Source organism: Monodelphis domestica, chromosome 5 (genome assembly GCF_027887165.1).
Source record: "Monodelphis domestica isolate mMonDom1 chromosome 5, mMonDom1.pri, whole genome shotgun sequence".
In the NCBI taxonomy this organism is placed as follows: Eukaryota; Metazoa; Chordata; class Mammalia; order Didelphimorphia; family Didelphidae; genus Monodelphis; species Monodelphis domestica.
The window spans coordinates 254,116,306-254,135,568 of record NC_077231.1 but is presented as its reverse complement, the minus strand read 5'-3'; the positions used below and the strand labels follow the sequence as shown (position 1 = coordinate 254,135,568).

Here is a 19,263-nt window from a genome sequence, read left to right as displayed (position 1 = left end):
TAGAAATTTTTGGGGTGCAGTATGCTTATGTTTAGTGATCAATTGGGGAGACTAGTCCCCCAATCATCATCAGGGGGATTGTGAATTTCAAAAGTCTCCATCTTGGTATAGCACCCAAAAATTGTGCACACCCACACTACAAGGGCATGTGCTAGTCAATGACAAATCAGAAATAACTAACTGCCCACCTGGGCTGTCCTAAGCCAAGCTAGAGCCAACCATTTGTACTTGTGAGGCACAGGAAGTGAGGTAGGGAACAGCCTCTGGAATTCGCTCACTTCCTGTGGAGAGAGCGAGAGGCGAGTTGGTGTTAGAAGCTTGGACAGGGAGGACAGCGGCAGACAGCTTTCCTTCAGATTGGTCACGTGAGTTAAGGACTAATTCTTTCCACCTTGGCCTTGGGCCTAAAACTCCCTCTGCCTTGGTCAGAGGTTGAGTAGCCCCTTTCCCTTTTCTCCTCTCTCCTCTCCCTCTCCTTTCCCTACTCCCATTGTGATTAAACCTCCATAAACTCCATTCTGACTTGAGTGTTTCATTTTAGGAATTTCATAAGTAAATTCCTTGGCGGCCATTGTTCAATATTACAACAATCTTAAAAAAAGGTGAAATTTTCACTATTACACTCCAGGAAGTGATGCAGAGTGAGAGGAGCAGAACCAGGAGAACATTGTACACAGAGACTGATACACTGTGGTACAATTGAATGTAATGGACTTCTCCATTAGTGGCAATGCAGTGATTTGAACAACTTGGAGAGATCTACGAGAAAAAACACTATCCACATTCAGAGGAAAAACTGTGGGAGTAGAAACACAGAAGAAAAACAACTGCTTCAATACATGGGTCGAGGGGATATGGTTGGGGATGTAGACTCTAAATGAACATCCTATTGCAAAAACCAACAACATGGAAATAGGTTTTGATCAAGGACACATGTAATACCCAATGAAATTGTGCATTGGTTGTGGGAAGGGTGGGATTAGAGGAAGGTAGGAAATAATATAATTCTTATAAATAAGGAATAATGTTCTAAATTGACTAAATTAATTTAAATAAAAAAATCAGGATCTTGAAAGCAGTTATATAATGATTTTTAAATAGATAAGAATAAAAACCGATACTATGTTTATTCCCTAATTTATGAAGAGGTTAATGTTTCTTAAGTTTACTTTTAAATCAATATTTGGACCTTAGAATATTTTTCTATATAAATCATATATTATAAATACTGAATTCCCATATCAACCCACAAAAGTCTGTTTAATAATGCACCTCAAATGTAATATAGTATTAATGCTACTAGTTCAAATCAGAGGATAATATTTAGACTTTGAAGGGATCTCAGAAACCATTGAATCCAACTAGCCTTAATTAATAGCTGAGAAAACTAAGGCCTGTGAGGCCTAAATGACTTGGCCAAAATCACACAGGCAGGAAATGTGATCCGCTGACACCTTTCTCCCAATTGGTGTTTCTTTCTTTCTACTCTGCCATATTGTTTCCACACCTAAACATCATTCATGTTTCTAGGGGAAAATACACTAATTCCCTTAGCATTGGCCCCAGAAAAGGAGGCAGGGTAGAAACTTTTATGCCTCAAAGACCTACCTGGTAACTTTCTATATTTGACTAAAGGAAATACCTCTCTATATACTTACACAAAACGGTCATTTTAATTCAGTCAATCTATAGATATTTCTAAATTGGGAAAGGACAACTACTCTTCAGGGTTCCAGAAACAGAGGTCTTATCCAGGTCCTTGGTAGGAATGTATCCCTAAAACCAAGGAATACTTGATTACCTGCTTCTCAACCACAATTTTACTTGGATATGTGATGTCACTTCTCTAGGCCTGTATATTCTCAGCTTTGAAGTAAGAAGACTATACTAATCTATACTAGATGCCAGTGGGTTCATTCCAGTTCTAAGTCTATGAAATAAGGAACAAGACATAGCAAAATCTCTGAGTGTCAGGAATAAGTTTATTTACTGATTTTGACTGAAATGTATAGTATTATCAAAAGGTAAATTGATTATGAAGTACTAAAAAAGTTTTTTAAAATATACATAAAATGGGACATGGACTAAAATCATATTACTAAAAAGTATGGCCATTTGTTGAGCTCGGTAAATAAGGGCCATTTTTCAAGAAACCTGTGCTATGGCACTGAAATACAATGTCTAAAATATTGCGGTCATCTCTATCACTACTATATCATATCTCTTGGCCAAGATATTTGCAAATTCATCAGTTTCTTCTTTCTGTCCAGGTAGTCTATGTTGTTCATCTATTTGTTTTTTTTTCCCCCTGTGGCAAATCAAGTCTTTTTAAAAATTAATTAATTAATTTTGAATATTTTTCCATGGTTACAATTCATATTATTTCCCTCCCTTCTTCCCTTCCCCCTGTCCGAGCTGATAAGCAATTCCACTGGGTTATACATGTATCACTGTTCAAAACCTATTTCCATGTTATTCATATTTGCATAATATCAAAACCTTAATCATATCCCCATCGGGCCATGTGATCAATCATATGTTTTTCTTCTACGTTTCTACTCCCACAGTTCTTTTTCTGGATGTGGATAGCGTTCTTTCTCATAACTTCCTCTGGATTGTCCTGGGTCATTGCATTTCTGCTAGTAGAAAAGTCCATTACATCAGATTGTGCCATAATGTATCAGTCTCTGTGTACAATGCTCTGGTTCTATTCTTTTCACTCTGCATCAATTCCTGGAGGTCTTTCCAGGCCACATGGAATTCCTCCAATTCATTATTCCTTTCAGCACAATAGTCTTCCATTACCACTAGATACCACAATTTGTTCAGCCATTCCTCAATCAATGCACACCCCCTCATTTTCCAAATGTTTGCCACCACAAAGGACTCAGCTATAAATATTTTTGTACAAGTCGTTTTCCTTATTATCTATTTGGGGTACAAACCCAGCAGTGGTATGGCTGGATCAAAGGGCAGGCAATCTTTTAAAGCCCTTTGTACATAATTCCATATTGCCCTCCAGAATGATTGGATCAATCCCAGCTCCACCAGCAGTGCATGTGTACCAATTTTGCCACATCCCTTCCAACGTTTATTATTTTCCTTTACTGTCATGTTGGCCAATCTGCTAGGTGTGAGGTGGTACCTCAGAGTTGTTTTAATTTAAATTTCTCTAATTATGAGAGATTTAGAACACTTTTTAATGTGTTTATTGATAGTTTTGATTTCTTTATCTGAAAACTACCCATTCATGTCCCTTTACCATATCAATTGGGGAAAGGCTTGCTTTTTTGTACAACTGACTTAGATCCTTATAAATCTGAGGAATTAGACCTTTGCCAGAGGTTTTTGTTGTAAAGATTTTTTCCCAAAATTTGGTGCTTCCCTCCTGATTTTGGTTGTATTGGTTTGTTTGTACAAAACCTTATAATTTAATGTAACCAAAATGATTCATTTCACATTTTATAATATTCTCTATCTCTTGCTTGGTCTTAAATTCTTTCCTTTCCCATAGATCTGACATTCTATGTTCACCTAATTTACTTATAATTTCCCTCTTTATTAAGTCATTTACTGATTCTGAGTTTATCTTGGTATAGGGTGTGAGATGTTGATCTAAACCTAATCTCTCCCATACTTTTTTCCCAAATTTTCCGAACAGTTTCTGTCAAATAGTGAGGTTTTGTCCCCAAACCTGGGATCTTTGGGTTTATTGTACACTATCTTGCTGAAGTCACATAACCCTGATTATTCCATTGATCCACCCTTCTGTCTCTTAGACAGTACCATATTGTTTTGATGACCACTGCTTTATAGTACAGTTTAATATCTGATACTGACAGGTCCCCATCCTCACATTTTTTTTTTCATTAGTTCCCTTGATATTCTCGATCTTTTGTTCTTCCAAATGAACTGTTACAATTTTTTCTAAATCTATAAAAAAAAAGTTTCTTGGTAGTTTAATAAGCGAGGCACTGAATAAGTAAATTAATTTGGGTAGGATGGTCATTTTTATTATATTAGTTCATCCTACCCAGGAGCAATTAATGTTTTTCCAATTATTTAGATCGTTTTAATTGTGTGGAAAGTGTTTTGTAGTTGTTTTCGTTTAATTCCTGTGTTTGTCATGGCAAATAGATTCCTAAATATTTTATATTGTCTAGGGTGATTTTAAATGAAATTTCTTTTTTTTTAACTCTTGCTGCTGAGTTGTATTAGAAATATATAGAAACACTGATAATTCATGTGGATTTATTTTGTATCTGCAACTTTGCTAAACTTGTTAATTCTACTAGCTTTTTAGTTGATTTTCTAGGATTCTTTAAGTAGACCATCATATCATCTGGAAAGAGTGATAGTTTAATCTCCTCATTGCCTACTTTAATCCCTTTAATTTCTTTTTCTTCTCTAATTGCTACTGCTAGTGTTTCAAGTACAATGTTAAATAATAGAGGTGATAATGGGCTTCCTTGCTTCCCTCTTGATCTCATTGGGAAGGCTTCTAACTTGTCTCCTTTATAGATGATACTTGCTGATGGTTTAAAAAATATATATATTATATATACACATATATATTTATTATTTTTAGGAAAGGCCCATCTATTCCTATACTTTCTAGTGTTTTCAATAGATATGGGTGTTGTATTTTATCAAAGGCTTTTTTCTGCATCTATAGATAATTATGTGATTTCTGTTGAATTGGTTATTGGCATGGTCAATTATATGGATGGGTTTTCCTAATATTAAACCATCCTTGCATTCCTGGTATAAATCCAACCTGATCATAATGAATAACCCTCATGATCACTTGCTGGAGTCTTTTTGCTAGTATTCTATTTAAGATTTTTTGCATCTATGTTCATTAAGGAGATTGTCTATAGTTTTCTTTCTCTGTTTTTGACCTGCCTGGCTTTGGAATCAGTACCATATTTGTGTCAAAAAAGGAATTTGGTAAAACTCCTTCTTTGCTTATTTTGTCAAAGTTTGTATAATATTGGGATTAGTTGTTCTTTAAATGTTTGAAAGAATTCATTTGTGAATCTATCTGACCCTGGGGATTTTTTCTTAGGGAGTTCCTTGATGGCTTATTCAATTTCTTTTTCTGAGATGGAATTGTTTAAGTATTCTATTTTCTCTTTTGTTAATCAAGGCAATTTGTTTTTTTTTTTGTAGGTTTCACCAATTTCACCTAGATTGTCATATTTATTGCCATATAATTGGGCAAAATAGTTCTTAATAATTAGCTGAATTTCCTCTTCATTAGAGGTGAGACCACCCTTTTCATCTTTGATACTATTAATTTTATTTTCTTCTTTCTTTTTTTATTAGATTAACAAGTACTTTATCATTTTATTTGTTTTTTTCCAAAGTACCAGCTCCTAGTCTTACTTATTAGTTCAATATTTCTTTTACTTTCAATTTTATTAATTTCTCCTTTGATTTTTAGGATTTCCAATTTAGCTTTTATCTAGGGATTTTTAATTTGTTCTCTTTCTATAAGTTGCATGCCCATTCACTACCTCTTCCCTCTCTAATTTGTTAACATATGCACTCAGGGATATAAATTTTCCTGAGTAATGCTTTGGCTGCATCCCACAGATTTTGATATGTTATTTTCTCATTGTCATTCTCTTTAATGAAATCAGTAATTGTTTCTTTGATGTCTTCTCTGACTTGCCAGTTTTGAAAAATTAGATTATTTAGTTTCCAATTAATTTTAAATTTGCCTTTCCATAAGCCCTTATTATGATTTTATTGCATTATGGTCTGGAAAATTGCATTTATTATTTCTGCTTTCCTACCTTTGTTTGAAATGTTTCTATGACCTAATACATGGTCAACCTTTGTATATGTGCCATGTGCTGCTGAAAAGAAGGTATATTCCTTTTTATCCCTCTTTATTTTTCTCCAAATATTTATTAGCTCTATTTTTTTCTAACATTTAATTCACTTTCCTTACTTATTTATTTTTTGGTTCAATTTATCTAGTTCTAATAGCGGAAGGTGGAGGTCCCCCACTAGGATGGTTTTACTATTTCCTCCTTAAGTTCCTTTAGCTTCTCATTTAGAAATCTGAATGCTATACCATTTGGTGCAGATATGTTGATTTTTCTTAATTATTTATACTGCCTTTCATCAAGATATAATTGCCTTCCTTATCTTTTTTAATCAGACCTATTTTTGCTTTAACTTTGTCTGAGATCATAATTGCTACTCCTGCCTTCTTTGTCTCAGTTGCAGCCCAATAAATTCCGCTACACCCTCTTACCTTTACCCTGTGTATATCTATCTGCCTCAAGTGTGTTTCTTATAGACAACATAGGGTAGGATTCTGGTTATTAATTCATTCTACAACCTGATTTCTTTTTATGGATGAGTTCATCCCATTCACATTCACAGTTATGATTACTGTCTGAGTATTCCCCTCCATTTTGACTTTCTCCTTTGAGTCTGCCTTTTCTCTTGTCCCTCTTACCTACCCCATTCAACTTTTCCCTTATAGTCAGTCTTCCCCCTTTCCCCTTCCTAATGTTATTCCTCTTCTCAGCCCCTCCCTTCTTATTATTCCCCTCTTACTATAGTTTCTTTAATGACCCGCTCAACCTCTCCCTCCCTTGTATTGCTCCCCTCCCCACCAGCCTATTTATTACCCTTCTACCTTTCTATAGGGCATGATAAAATTCTCTGACCCAAAGGATCTGACTGTTCTTCCCTCTCTGAGCCAATTCAAATGAGTTTAAGATTTAAATATTACCTATCACCAACCACTTCCTCCCTTCCATTTTATTGGTCTTCTCCTTCCCCTCCACCTATGCTCTTCTTTATGAAATATATATTTACCCCCATTTTATCTCTTTTCCCCATTTCTCTTAGTATTATCCTCTTTTTTACCCCCTAGTTTTTTTTGATATATCATCCTATACAGTTTATCACTGTAAACCTCTAGATATACTTCTTCTAGGTATCCCAATAATAATACAAATTTTAAGAGTTACCACTATTATCTTTTCATACAGGAATACAAATCATCTGAACTTATTGGGTCCCTCAATTTTTTTTTCTCCTTTTCTTAATTACCTTTTTGGTGATTCTCTTGAGTTCTGTATTTGGACATCAAATTTTCTGTTTAAGTCTGGTCTTTTCTTCAAGAATGCTTGGAAATCACCTATTTTTTTTTAAATGACCATACTTTCCCCTGCAAGAATATAGTCAATTTTGCTGGGTAGTTGATTCTTGGTTGTAGACCCAGTTCCCTTGCTTTCTGGAATATCATATTCCATGTCTCCCGGTCCTTCAGTGTGGATGCAGTCAGGTACTGTGTAATCCTGACTGTGGCTCCATGATATCTGAACTGTTTCTTTTTAGTAGCTTATAGTATCTTTTCCTTAGTTTGGAAGCTCTTGAACTTGGCTACAACAATCCTGGGCATTGTCAATTGGAGATTTAATGTAGGAGGTGATCTGTGTATTTTCAATCTCTGCTTTTCACTCTTGTTCAAGAATATCAGGGCAGTTTTCTTGGATAATTTCCTGTAGAATGATGTCCGGGCTTTTTCTTTGGTCGTAATTTTCTAGCAATACAATAATTCTTAAATTATCTCTTCTAGAGGTCTGTTGTTTTATCAATGAGGTTTCATGTTTTCCTCGATTTTTTTCATTCTTTTGATTTTGTTTTATAGATTCTTGCTGCCTTGTAAAGTCATTTGCTTTTAATTTTTCAAGTAATTTTTAAAGACTGAATTTCATTCCTGACTTTTTGATCCTCCTTTTCCTTTTGATCTCTTTTTCTTTGTAAGTCATTGTTTGTATCTTTTACTTTCTTTGCATCATTTTTGAACTGGTCAATTCTGGCTTTCAAGACACTATTTTCTTGTTTTAGTTCATATACCTCTGTTTCCAGATGATCTATTTTGCTTTTTAAGTTCTTTTCCCAATTCTCTTCAACTTCTCTTAACTGTTTTTTGAACTGAGTTATTCTAAAGCTTGAGTCTAATTCACTGGAGTTCCGGAGTTTCTGCTTGGGGTTCCTTGGTCTTCCTCTCTTCCATTTGTTCATTGTTCATTACTTGAATAGAAGCTGTTAATTGTAATTTCTTTTTTTTTCTATTGTTCACTCATTTTTTTTCCTTCTTTCCCCCTCCTTATACCTGTATTCTTGCTCCTCGGTTTATTTGCTAGATCTGTGAGTTTGGGCTTTTCTGCTCCAAAGGACTTCTTCTCTGCTCTGCTGATTAACTGGATTAGGCTAATGGAGCTGATCTGTTGTATTAATGTGCCCTGAGGCCAGATCTTCCCCAGCTGCCAGCAGAGGCTAAAGATGAAAGTGAAGATATAGAGCCTGAAGTTAGTTATCTTCAGTCCTTTTCTCTACTCCTTTCTGCCAACTTCCTCCCTGCCAACTGCCTGGTCAGAGCTTCCGGTGGTGGTACCAAGGTACTCCATAATAGTTGCAGCCTTCGCCCTGGAATTCCAGTCAACTGGATTCCTAGCACAGGTCTCAGCAAAGTAAGTGAGGGAGGGGTGTTGGATCTTTCCCTTATACCAGAGAATTTGACTTTATCTGAATACCTTTTAGGTTGGATTGAGTAGGAGAAACCTGTGGCTCTGACTTGTTGTTAAATTTGGCTTTTTGTCTATTTTGTACACTTGCTCTCCTGGCTTTTTGCTAGCTCTGTGAGTTTGGGCTTTTCTGCCCTCTAGAGGCTTCTTCCCTGAACTACTGATAAACTGGATTAAGCCAGTTGAGTTGATCTGCAGAGCTGAATGTGCCCTGAGGCCAAAACTTCCAGAGGCAGAGCTCTAAGATGGAGATATGGTAGCTGAAGGCTGTGACCAGCCAGCCCTCTTCTCTGCTTCTCTCCAGTTGCCTCCTTGGCTTTGCATAGTTGAGGTAGCAAGGCTCTCTGTCCTGGTTGGAGCTCTCACCCTGAGATCCCACTGACTGTCCAAGTCTCAGCACAGAAGGTAGGGTATGGGCCCTGGGACCTTCCTTCTTTCTTTTCCTTAAACCCAAGAATTCACCCTTCTCTGTGTACCTTTTAAGCTGAAATGAGCAGGAGGATCCCTCAGCTCTGTCTTGTTGGATTTGGTTTTCTTTCCCCCTTGAAGTGCTTTGTTTTTGATTGTGTGGATGGGTTTTCATAGAGGACTCAACTTTTGCTGCTTTTAAGCCATCATCTTGACTCCACTCTGTCCCTCCTCCCCCTTTCAGTTGTTTTTCAGTCATGTCCTACAGTGAAACTCAGGCAAACAGGGTTAAGTGACTTGCCCAGGTGACACAACTAAGTGTCTGAGACCAGATTTGAACTTAGAAAGATAAGTATTCCTAAATCCAGGCCCAGAGCTGTATACACTGAGTCATTAGTGTTCTATAGGCAAGCACTCACATGAAAAAAAGAAGAATCAATACATTCAAAATCTCTCTGAAAAACTTTCCTGTTGTAAGACATGGCAGACACTGGCCCAGGACTGTCCAGCATGGTGTGCCCACATCAAAGAATGCACTGTGCTCTATGAGCAAAGCAAAATTGTAATTGTTCAAAAGAAACAAGATTTGCATATATAGATGCAACTCCATCCCAAATGTTCATTTGGGCAAATTTTGCCCAGCCTGTGGTAGAGATTTCCAAATCTCATCAACTATAGGCAGGCACATTGTACACTGATCCTAACATGGTTTTGATATTTTGTTTCTCTTCAAGTATGAAGGATAATAATCAATCAGTATAATCCAACAATACGAATTATTGTTTCAGCATATAAATTTCATCCAAATGCTTTTTATTGTGCTTATCCTGTCTACATTGCCTTACAAATGGATCTTCTCAATAAAAATCTACACTTTTCTATTCAGCACTATTTTTACCAATCCTATTCTTATGAATGAAGTAGCCTCTTCTGAAATAATATTATAATAATAGGTCTCATCCATTAAGTCTTAGTGATAGCTGTAATGTTTTGTGATAAACAAACTGTGATTTTCACTTTAACATGATTCATCTTAAAACAAGGTAGATGAGAAAAACCAAAGGTTAATTTCCTTTGGATTACAAAATCTTTGGAAATGGCCTTGGATCCCATATCCCAATAAGAATAGCTCTGTCCAAAAGGCCTGGACCTTGAAAGTTATATATCCATGCTAGTTTTGAGCTAAAATATCCTTTAGAAATTCAACAATTAAATTTAATAAACATTTGTGTGAAAGAGCACTGTGCCTAGCAATGAGATAAGGAATTCATTACACAATAAGAAGGTAAATAAACATTTATGTAGTACCTACTATGTGCCAGAAATTGTGCAAAATTTTTTAAGAAATATCTCCTTTGATCCTCTCAAAAATTGCCATTTGATAGCAGAGGAAATTGAGAAAAAGAGGTTTGCCTGGAGTCCTACAGCTGTTAAATGTCTGAGGTCAGATTTCAACAGTCTTCCTGACTCTAGGTCCATTGCTCAATTCTCCACTGAGCCACTAATTCGTGTCTGTCTGTCTGTCTGTCTGTCTGTCTCTCTCTCTCTCTCTCTCTCTCTCTCTCGGCAACTCTATTGATATGAAAGTGAGGTAAAGGAAATTGTAATGGATAACACTAACCTTACAAACCTTGGAAGAATGTGATACTTTCAGCAGAAGTATCAAAATTTAGGGAAGGAAGGTTGGGAAAAAATTAGATGTTGAGGAAATATCAAAAAAAAAAAGATTATAGCTGGACATAAATGAAATCACAGGAATTGATGAGATGAACAAAAAACATAGTAAAAAGATGGGAAAATACAATTCTTCTAAGATAAAATCTTTTTTTTTTTAAACCCTTGCCTTCTGTCTTAGAATCAATGCTGGGTATTGGTTCTAAGGCAGAAGAGTGGTAAGGGCTAGGCAGTGGGGATTAAGTGACTTGCCCAGAATCACACAGCTAGGAAGTGTCTGAGGTCAAATTTGAACCCAGAACCTCCCATCTCTGGGTCTGACTCTCAATCCATTGAGCCACCCAGCTTCCCCCTAAGACAAAATCTTGAAGGATCTCCAGGGATAGGAAGCAGGAAAAAAAAATGCTAATTTGCCAAAGGAGACTTAGAAAGAGCATTCAGAGAACTAGCAAGAGGACCAGAAGAGAACAATGTTACTGAAGTCAAAGGAATATATGACTTTTTTTTTTAAATAAGGAATGAGGACTGAGGAAAGACAAAAAGGTTTGGCCATTAAGAGAGTCCCACTAACCTTGGAGGAAGTAGTTTAATTATAATGGTAGGGTCAAAAACCAGATTATAAGGGGTTGAGAAATGAATAGCTAAGGAAGTGAAGGCAATAAGTACAGATGGCTTTTTCTAGTAGTCTGGGTATTCAAGAAGGTAAATTATAGAATCAAAGTTGGAAATTACCTGAGAAGCTATCAAATTTAGCCAATACCTAAATAAAAGATTCCTTTTTCAACTCAGATGACAAAAACAGGATGTTAGCTTGATGGAATTATAGAAACAAGAGTGGAAGACCAGACATGTGTGTAGGCAGCAGGAAGAAACTAGTAAATAGGAAAAAAACTGAAGATTGGCAAGAATCAAATATCTAAGCTCATGAGATAAGATCAAGGGCACAAAAAAGGCTGGCCTAAGCGAGTGCCCAACTCTTCATCAGGAACTGATAGAGGGAAAAATGAAGAGATCATGCAGACAAGTTTTGAAGCAGAAAATTAGGGAGAAAATCAAGTACAGGACATATGTCCTCAATTTTTCCAGAACACTAGGAATCCAAAGGTCCTCTGCCAAAAGGGAGGAAGGAAAGGAAAGCCTGAAGAAACCATAGCTTTGACTAGCTGAACCTTTGTTGGCAAGCTGTAAATATAAATGAGCAAACTGTAAAAATAAATAAAACAATGGATTGATTATGGATTATAAACTGATTTTGATACTCTGCTTGCTGTGCTTACAAAGTATCTTTAGTTTATATAAGTGAAGCTCATAAGTGAACTTCTCTCTTCATGGCCAGCCACAAGGATGCTAAATAGACTCTTGTTATAAAAAATAAAATATCTATTGAAAATATTAGGATAAAAAAGGATTTCTAACTCCACCCAAATAAACTCCCTGGTTCTGCAAGGAACTGTTTCTCCTGTTTCCACGGGCTACACTGATCCTTCCTGATCTGACTAACCCAAATTTTTACTATTCTAAATAAACTAACACTATTATCATTATAATTCTTAACTTCATCTCCAAGTTATAAAAATAACAAAAGCTAGCTGGCTGAGCCTCAGCAAGAAACAAACATAAGCCTTAACAGACTCAGAGTCCAAACCAAAGATCAGGTCTTTTTTTTTGGGGGGGTCTTCTCAGAGATAAACAATCTATGAAAAATATCAATAGATAGTCACTAATGTTTTCCATATTGGAAAAAGAAAACACTTAGGAGGGACGGATGGATGGAGGGAGGGAGGGAGGGAGGGAGAGAGAAAGAAGTGCTTCAGGGGATGTCATCATGTATTCTGAAGTCCCCTAATATAAGGACAGGAATTGGCATAGAGGGTAATAACTATGGTCTAGGTACTGAACTCTTGAGAAAGAGAAAATGACCAAACCAGTACACAAATGCAAAAAAATGTTCCATTTAAGGTAATAGAGATAGATAGAATGAACCTCAAGGGAAGAAATGTTGCTGACTGGTAATAGAAGACAGAAAGTCTGGAAGTGGCAATGAAGAGAAAGGTCTAACTATTACTTCTCCTGGGCTAGTGCACTGTGGAGCATAGAAGAAATTTTAGCCAGTAATGGAGAAAAAAGTCAAGGATGACTACTTTGTAGGTGAAGAAGGAACCAAGAAGATAGAAGTAATATGAAAGAAGGAGCTCTAAAATGAAGGTAAAGTTAACAAAAAATGTGGAAACTTAGGCTAAGTATCTTGTTCTTGTAATCAAAAGCTAATTTCATAACACAAGTTTAGCATCAGGTTTTACAGCTAACATTTCATCCTACACAAAATACTTGATAAACTTCCATTTATCTGCCACAGTATCAAAAGCCATCATAGAAATAGAAGGTAGAATAGATGGCAGCTAGATAGTGCAGTGGACAAAGCACTAGGCCTGGAGTCAATAAGACTTGAGTTCAAATCTGCCCTTGGACACTTACTTATTGTATGACATTGGACAAGTCATTTAAACTTGTTGGCCTAAAGTTTCCTCATCTGTGAAATGAGCTAGAGAAGATAAAAGAGAGCAAACCACTTGAGTATTTTTGCCATGAAAAGCCCAAAAGGGGCCACAAAGAGTGGGGCATGATTGAAACAACAGTACAGGATAAAGGTTTGGCAGGAGGGAGAGAAAGTAGATAGAAATGAGATTTGGAAGTAAAAAGGGGAGTTTTTTGATTAGGCATATTGTGACTAAATCATAGGGAAGAGAAGCTAGGAGTTAGCTGCCCATAGAATAAAGAAATATCACTGACTGATGCTTCTACCCTTTGGGCTTCTAGGATGATGGCAGGTGGCCTCAAACACTAAGGAAAAAGGGAAATTGGACTCATTATCTGAGGCACCAACAAAACTTTGGTACCATGAAAATGGGAATGTCAGTCCTCCTGCACTATGGCTTGGTTGAAGTATTTCTGGATTTTAACATCTTTAATGTCTTTTAAGATTCAGAGTAAGTCAGGTTCTATAAGCAACATTTACTAATACAATACTCCCCTATATTAGTATTCTTTCTCTCCTGAAATGACCTTTTATTTCTTTCCATATGTGTACACTATCAACAAGGTACTCGAAGGCAGGGAGAAATTTCATGTTGTCTTTTTATCTCCAGCTTCGAGCAAAATGCACTTAAGTATTTGTCGAATAAAAATTGAATTTGTACTTTGTTCTTTGATCATGACAATATGATTAAGGAAAGGTGGACAAAAATTACAGAAGATGAAAGGGTAGTGTGAATTTCAAAACTACTCAACCCTGTTCAAACCATTCTTTAGAGGATAGGATTTGGCTATTTCCTGATCAATAACAATAGAGATACTTGGAATGACAGAATCAAGTCTTGGAAACTACAATCTCCACCCTACTCAAGGTAACAGGATTTAGAAAGGGCTGCAGCAAAGCTCAAGATTTAATTATTTGAGAATATCACCACAACAGACATGTGCAAAGGAGACAGACCTCTGGGCAGTCCTGGGTTAAGCTAGAGCCACCATTGGCACAGGGGGACACAGGAAGTGAGGTAGAGGAGAGCTGAGGAGGCTGGGATTTCCTGCCTGTGTGGGAGAGTGTGGTGGTTGCTGCCTGGTGCTTGGAGTGGAGATGCTCAGACTGTTTCTCCATTTTGGTCACGTGAGTGATAGGGACTGATCTCTTTTCTTTGCCTTGGCTATCCAAGGCCTTGGGCCTTTGGCCCAGCTTAAGCAGAGTGGGTATTTAAGCCCTATTCCCTTCTCCCCCCTTTCTCTGTCTCTCTCTCATACCTTTCTTCCTCCTGTTAGTAATTAAAAAAAAAAAAACTCCATAAAAGCTTGACTGCTGACTTGAGTTTTCATTTAGGAATTACATAGCTGAATTCCTTGGCAACCTTAAATTAATATATATCAGTCTTTTAATGTGATTTCCATATCACAGTAGAGCGTGGTTAAAATCTCTAACTTTGGAATAAATAGCCTCATTGAGAGGTCATCTTTGATTTCTATTATTTTTATTTTCATGATCACATGACTAGGACACTAAAATTCATTTCTTATGCCATTAATTTTGAAGAAAAAGTGGTTTTTGAGGCCATCCAAGGATTAGTTTTGTTCTGACCTGAGAAATGGGCTATAATCAAGTGGAACATGGATAAGGAAGGAGAGATGTTCAAAATATTGTCATGATCCAAAATTCCTTCCCTACTAACTTAACTTTGGGACTAAGCAAACTATTTAACTTGTCCTCATCTATAAAATGAAGAGTATGGTCTGGATAACCTCTAAGGTACCTCCCAGCTCTAATTTTGATCCTATAATCTGCCAATGATACTGACACCAGAGAATAACTGCTTTTCTCTAGAAAATTCCTATCTCTGCTTAACACTATCATTATAAATATAAACAAATTATAAGAATAAAAATTAATAATACTTAATAAATAAAATTCATTTTATAAAATTTACCACAATACTGAGTTAACTTTGTGGCATTCATTATGACACAGAGAAAGGCATTTGGACATGTAACAAAATACACTAAAAATATTTCATATTCCTGTAAGAGCTACTTACCACCTGAAAGGACTATAAAGGATACATAAATATAGTTTCACCACTGGGTAATACCCACATAAAAGAGAAGAGGTGTCAAACAAAAGGTACTGATTGAGGAAATTAATGTAGGCTAAGGATATAAACGTGCTATCTTCTAACAAAAAACTGTCATAAAGTGAATTCATATACAAATACAGTTTGTGCTATTAAATTTAAATTTTTGTCCTTTAAAAAAAAAAACTATATAAATCTCAATTTTTCTATTATGGCTTCCAAAAATGCTAAAAATTGCCCTCTGAATATCTTTTGAAAAATTTTTCTATCTTTTCTTCTCATTAAACTTTTATTTCTGAAATATATCACTCCCGTCCTCCACAATCCAGTGACTTCTCTTTTTAATAAAGATTTTAAGACTAGAAAAAAAGCCACTCAATGAAACTAACAGCAAATGCAATATTTCACAGTCACTGATCTCAACATCTACAAAGAAAAGAGAGGGACATTTTCCCAACTCTTTTCTAGGTTCAGTTTTGGTTATTTTAAGTATAGAGCCTCCCCTGAATTTATTTCGACAGAAAATTCATAAAATCCAAAAACAATCTAACTACTATTTCTAGGATAAATAGTTATAGATAAAAAGTAGGAAATATTCCTCTTCTATATTTCTTCAGTAAATAGTTCATAAACAAGTATCTCTTTCTTTCTGGAAAACTTACTCCAATATTCTGAGGGTAGAAATGTAACCAGAGAGAGAGAGAACAGATTTTGTTCGTGCTACCCATGAATCATATAAAAACTAACTTGTTCTTATATTGTCATTTATAATACTGATTCTATGCATGTTATCATTAAATGTTTTAAAGTTGTAAGATTAAAATTAATATCCAATATTCCAAGTATTATATTCTATAAGATTTATTAATAATCACTTGAAGTAAAAGAAATAAAAAGAACAAAAGTAAAAACCTGAGGAAAGAAAAGTTTTCCAAGCCATGTTAGAGTGGCATAAGAGAGCAAGAGGAGGGGTCACACATGTAACATGAGAATGAAAGTGGGATGCTGGGAGCAGATTCTAATTATACAAAGTGATGCTAAGATATGCATAACATATGGATTGGCCATATGTATAGTTGTAAGGACCATGCCAACAATAAGAACAAAATCCCAAATTTTCAGATTCATCCATGATATGGCATTACAACCTCCCAGAAAAAAAGTAAAACAGAAACATAAAAGTAACATTGCCTTCACCTGAATGTTTAAAGTATTACAGTAATTTTATAAATAACACATTACCTTTTCAATTACATAGAAAAATCCTTGAAGCTGCCCCAGTCACATATAAAGAATGTTCAGGAAGTATTATGCCATATAATCATCAGACCTATAGATAAAAAGCACATGACAGTCACTGCAGACATATTTTTAAAACTTCATATGAAAAACAGAGTCAAAAGTACATTGTATTAGTATAACCTCTAATGTTAATGTACTTGACACAAATACAATAAATATAAAAGTTGCTCTGGAAACTAGCATTTTTCTTCATGGAGGTAAGGAAAAATATTTTTACATTACACTACAGTTGAATTAATTGCTTCAAATTCCATTATTCTGACAAGCACTGAAAAATGCTAACAGTATCTGGCACACTATATTAGCATTTCTTTCCAATCTCAAATAACATCGCATAATACTTTTTTTTCCCCCAAATCAGGTTTTTAAATGGAATTTTCCTCCTATCAAGCAAAAATATACAATTTAACCAAATGGTACAAAAGAACATTTTTATAGATAGCAACTTTGACTAAAACACATATAATATTATATAGAATATTGGAAAAGATGTCCTTTAAACAGGACACCAGGATTTTGCCTGGTCCCTCCGTTCATTTTATCTGGAACTATGTTACTATCTAAATCTATGAAATGGTGGCTGGAAAAAATAATTCAGCTTTATAGAAGCTTGAAACTTTCCTCTTTTAAATATAATCACAATCCTTCCTGCCTGATACACCAATGAATTAGCTAAGGTATAATTCTACTCGATCCCTTGCACTTTAGGCCCTAACTAAAATTCCATCCAAACAGTTTAATAAACTTACTGTTAAGACATGGGTTAGGTGCTGAAGACACAGAGAGATAAAGGAGACAGACCATACCTTAAAGAAGCTTATAATCTATTAGGTTAGATGACAATTAATTAATCAACTAACAGGCATTTATTAAATGCTTACTACATGCCCTGCAATGTGCTAGGCTCTATGGATAAAGAGAAAAGTGACTTGAACAACAAATAATTTTATAATCAAGAAAACAATAAATGCCCTGAGAAAAATCAAATAGAATGAGCAATTAAAGAAAGGGAAGCAAGTTAATAATGGCCTGGGTGCTGGTGAGGAGAGAAGCAGTAACATGGGCAGGAAGAGTCTGATTCAAGCATGGCATGAGAAATTATATACACAAAGGCAGGAGAGGGATGGAATTCACTAAGTAGAATATACTCAGCAATAGGAAATTATTGAAGGTTCTTGAGAAGAGGATAACATAGTCAAATCTATGCATTCAGAAAATTCCTTTGGCAATGGTACAAATGCCAAATTGTAGGATGGGAGAGGGGCAAGCAAATGAAACAAAAAACTGTTATAATCATCAAGGTGGAAAGTGATAAAGTGAGGGTCTGAAATAGGGTGGTAGTAGTAAGAGTAATGAGGAAGGGAAAGATAAAAGATACTTTGAGGTAGAATCACAAGGACTTGGCACCTGATAAAGTAAGAAGGTTAGGGAGGAATTATGACTGACTCCAAGGTTTTGAGTCTGGGAGACAGAATTTCTGAGCATCCCTTCATCAATCAATTAATTATTTAATCAATAAGAATTAAGAGACTTCTCTGTGCCAAGCAACATGATAGAGTGGATAGAGCACCACCCCCTAAGTCAAGTCAAATTGAATTCAAATTGAGCCTTGAACCAATCTTAGTGGTTATGTAACCCTAGTCAAGTCACTTTACTAGATAGAGTTCTTCAAGAAAATGTATGACAAAAATTTGCAGATTAGCAACTGAACTCTATTGGGATTTTCTCACCAGGAAAACTCCCTATTCTAACAACAAGAAACCACAGCTGTAATCTGAGGATGAGGGTGGAGGGGTGGGGAAAAGGGAAGGAGAGGAAGGCAAGCAAGGGAGGCCAGTCGAGGTGGGGGAGGAATGAAAGAAGGAAGAAGAGAAAGAAGGGAAATGTAACTGGCAATGAGCTAGGTATACAAGTGCAAAATTAAGAAAGTTTCTGCTCTCAAAAATGGCAGAGTGAACTTACTGACATTTACTGCCAAACAATTAGCTTCTTACGAACACCAACAAAATGTCTTTACTTTCAAATGTTAATGCCAAACAGTTACATATTTTTTAAAAATACTTGGTTTTAAAATGCTATCTCTTGTCCAATGAGAGGAAAAATGTAAACTCATTAGGAGGTCAGAGTGCTACTATAAGAATCAGAATATCTAAATTGTCTTAACTCTGACACTCATGAGAATAAATCCCTTAATTCTTCAGTTTCTTAATCTCTAAAACTGGGTTAAAAGCCCCTGTGATGAACTATCATAAATAAAAGAACATTATGGTAATGTTCTAAGAAAAACTGAAAAGCATAGCAATTTTTAAAAAAAGAATTGGAGAGCAAACTCATTAAACTTGAGTTTCCAATTTAAACTATTGGAAAAAGGGCTGTTATCTTACAAGAAAGGCAAAGTGTAAGAAGGTATTAAAGTCAGCACTGGTGAATGAAAAACCCACATAAGAGATTACAAAAACATCTATATAAAAAAAAAAAAGAAACCTAAAGTAATGGGTCTGTATAAAATTAGATTAGAATTACTAGAGAAAGAATAATGGAAAGCTATGAACTACTTACACTCAGGGTGACCATGGGCAAATCACTTTGGACTTCTGTTCTTTCAATTGTTGAATAAGAGGATTGAACTAGATCACCTCTAGCAGGTCTTATAGTTCTAAGTCTTGTGATTTGAAATTTCTTATAATGGTCATCAAATTGGCAAA

At 35.6% G+C, this 19,263-nt stretch overlaps 1 protein-coding gene across 5 annotated transcripts in view; it reads right to left on the bottom strand.

Annotated features, from left to right (window-relative positions):
• ZNF438 (zinc finger protein 438) overlaps positions 1-19,263 on the bottom strand; it is a 213,857-nt gene that overhangs the window by 183,303 nt on the left and 11,291 nt on the right. For all 5 annotated transcript variants that reach the window (XM_007504799.3, XM_056800902.1, XM_007504803.3 and 2 more), the window contains exon 3: positions 16,499-16,586. The gene's annotated coding sequence lies outside the window, so the exon portion shown is untranslated. The remainder of the gene's footprint in view (positions 1-16,498; positions 16,587-19,263) is intronic.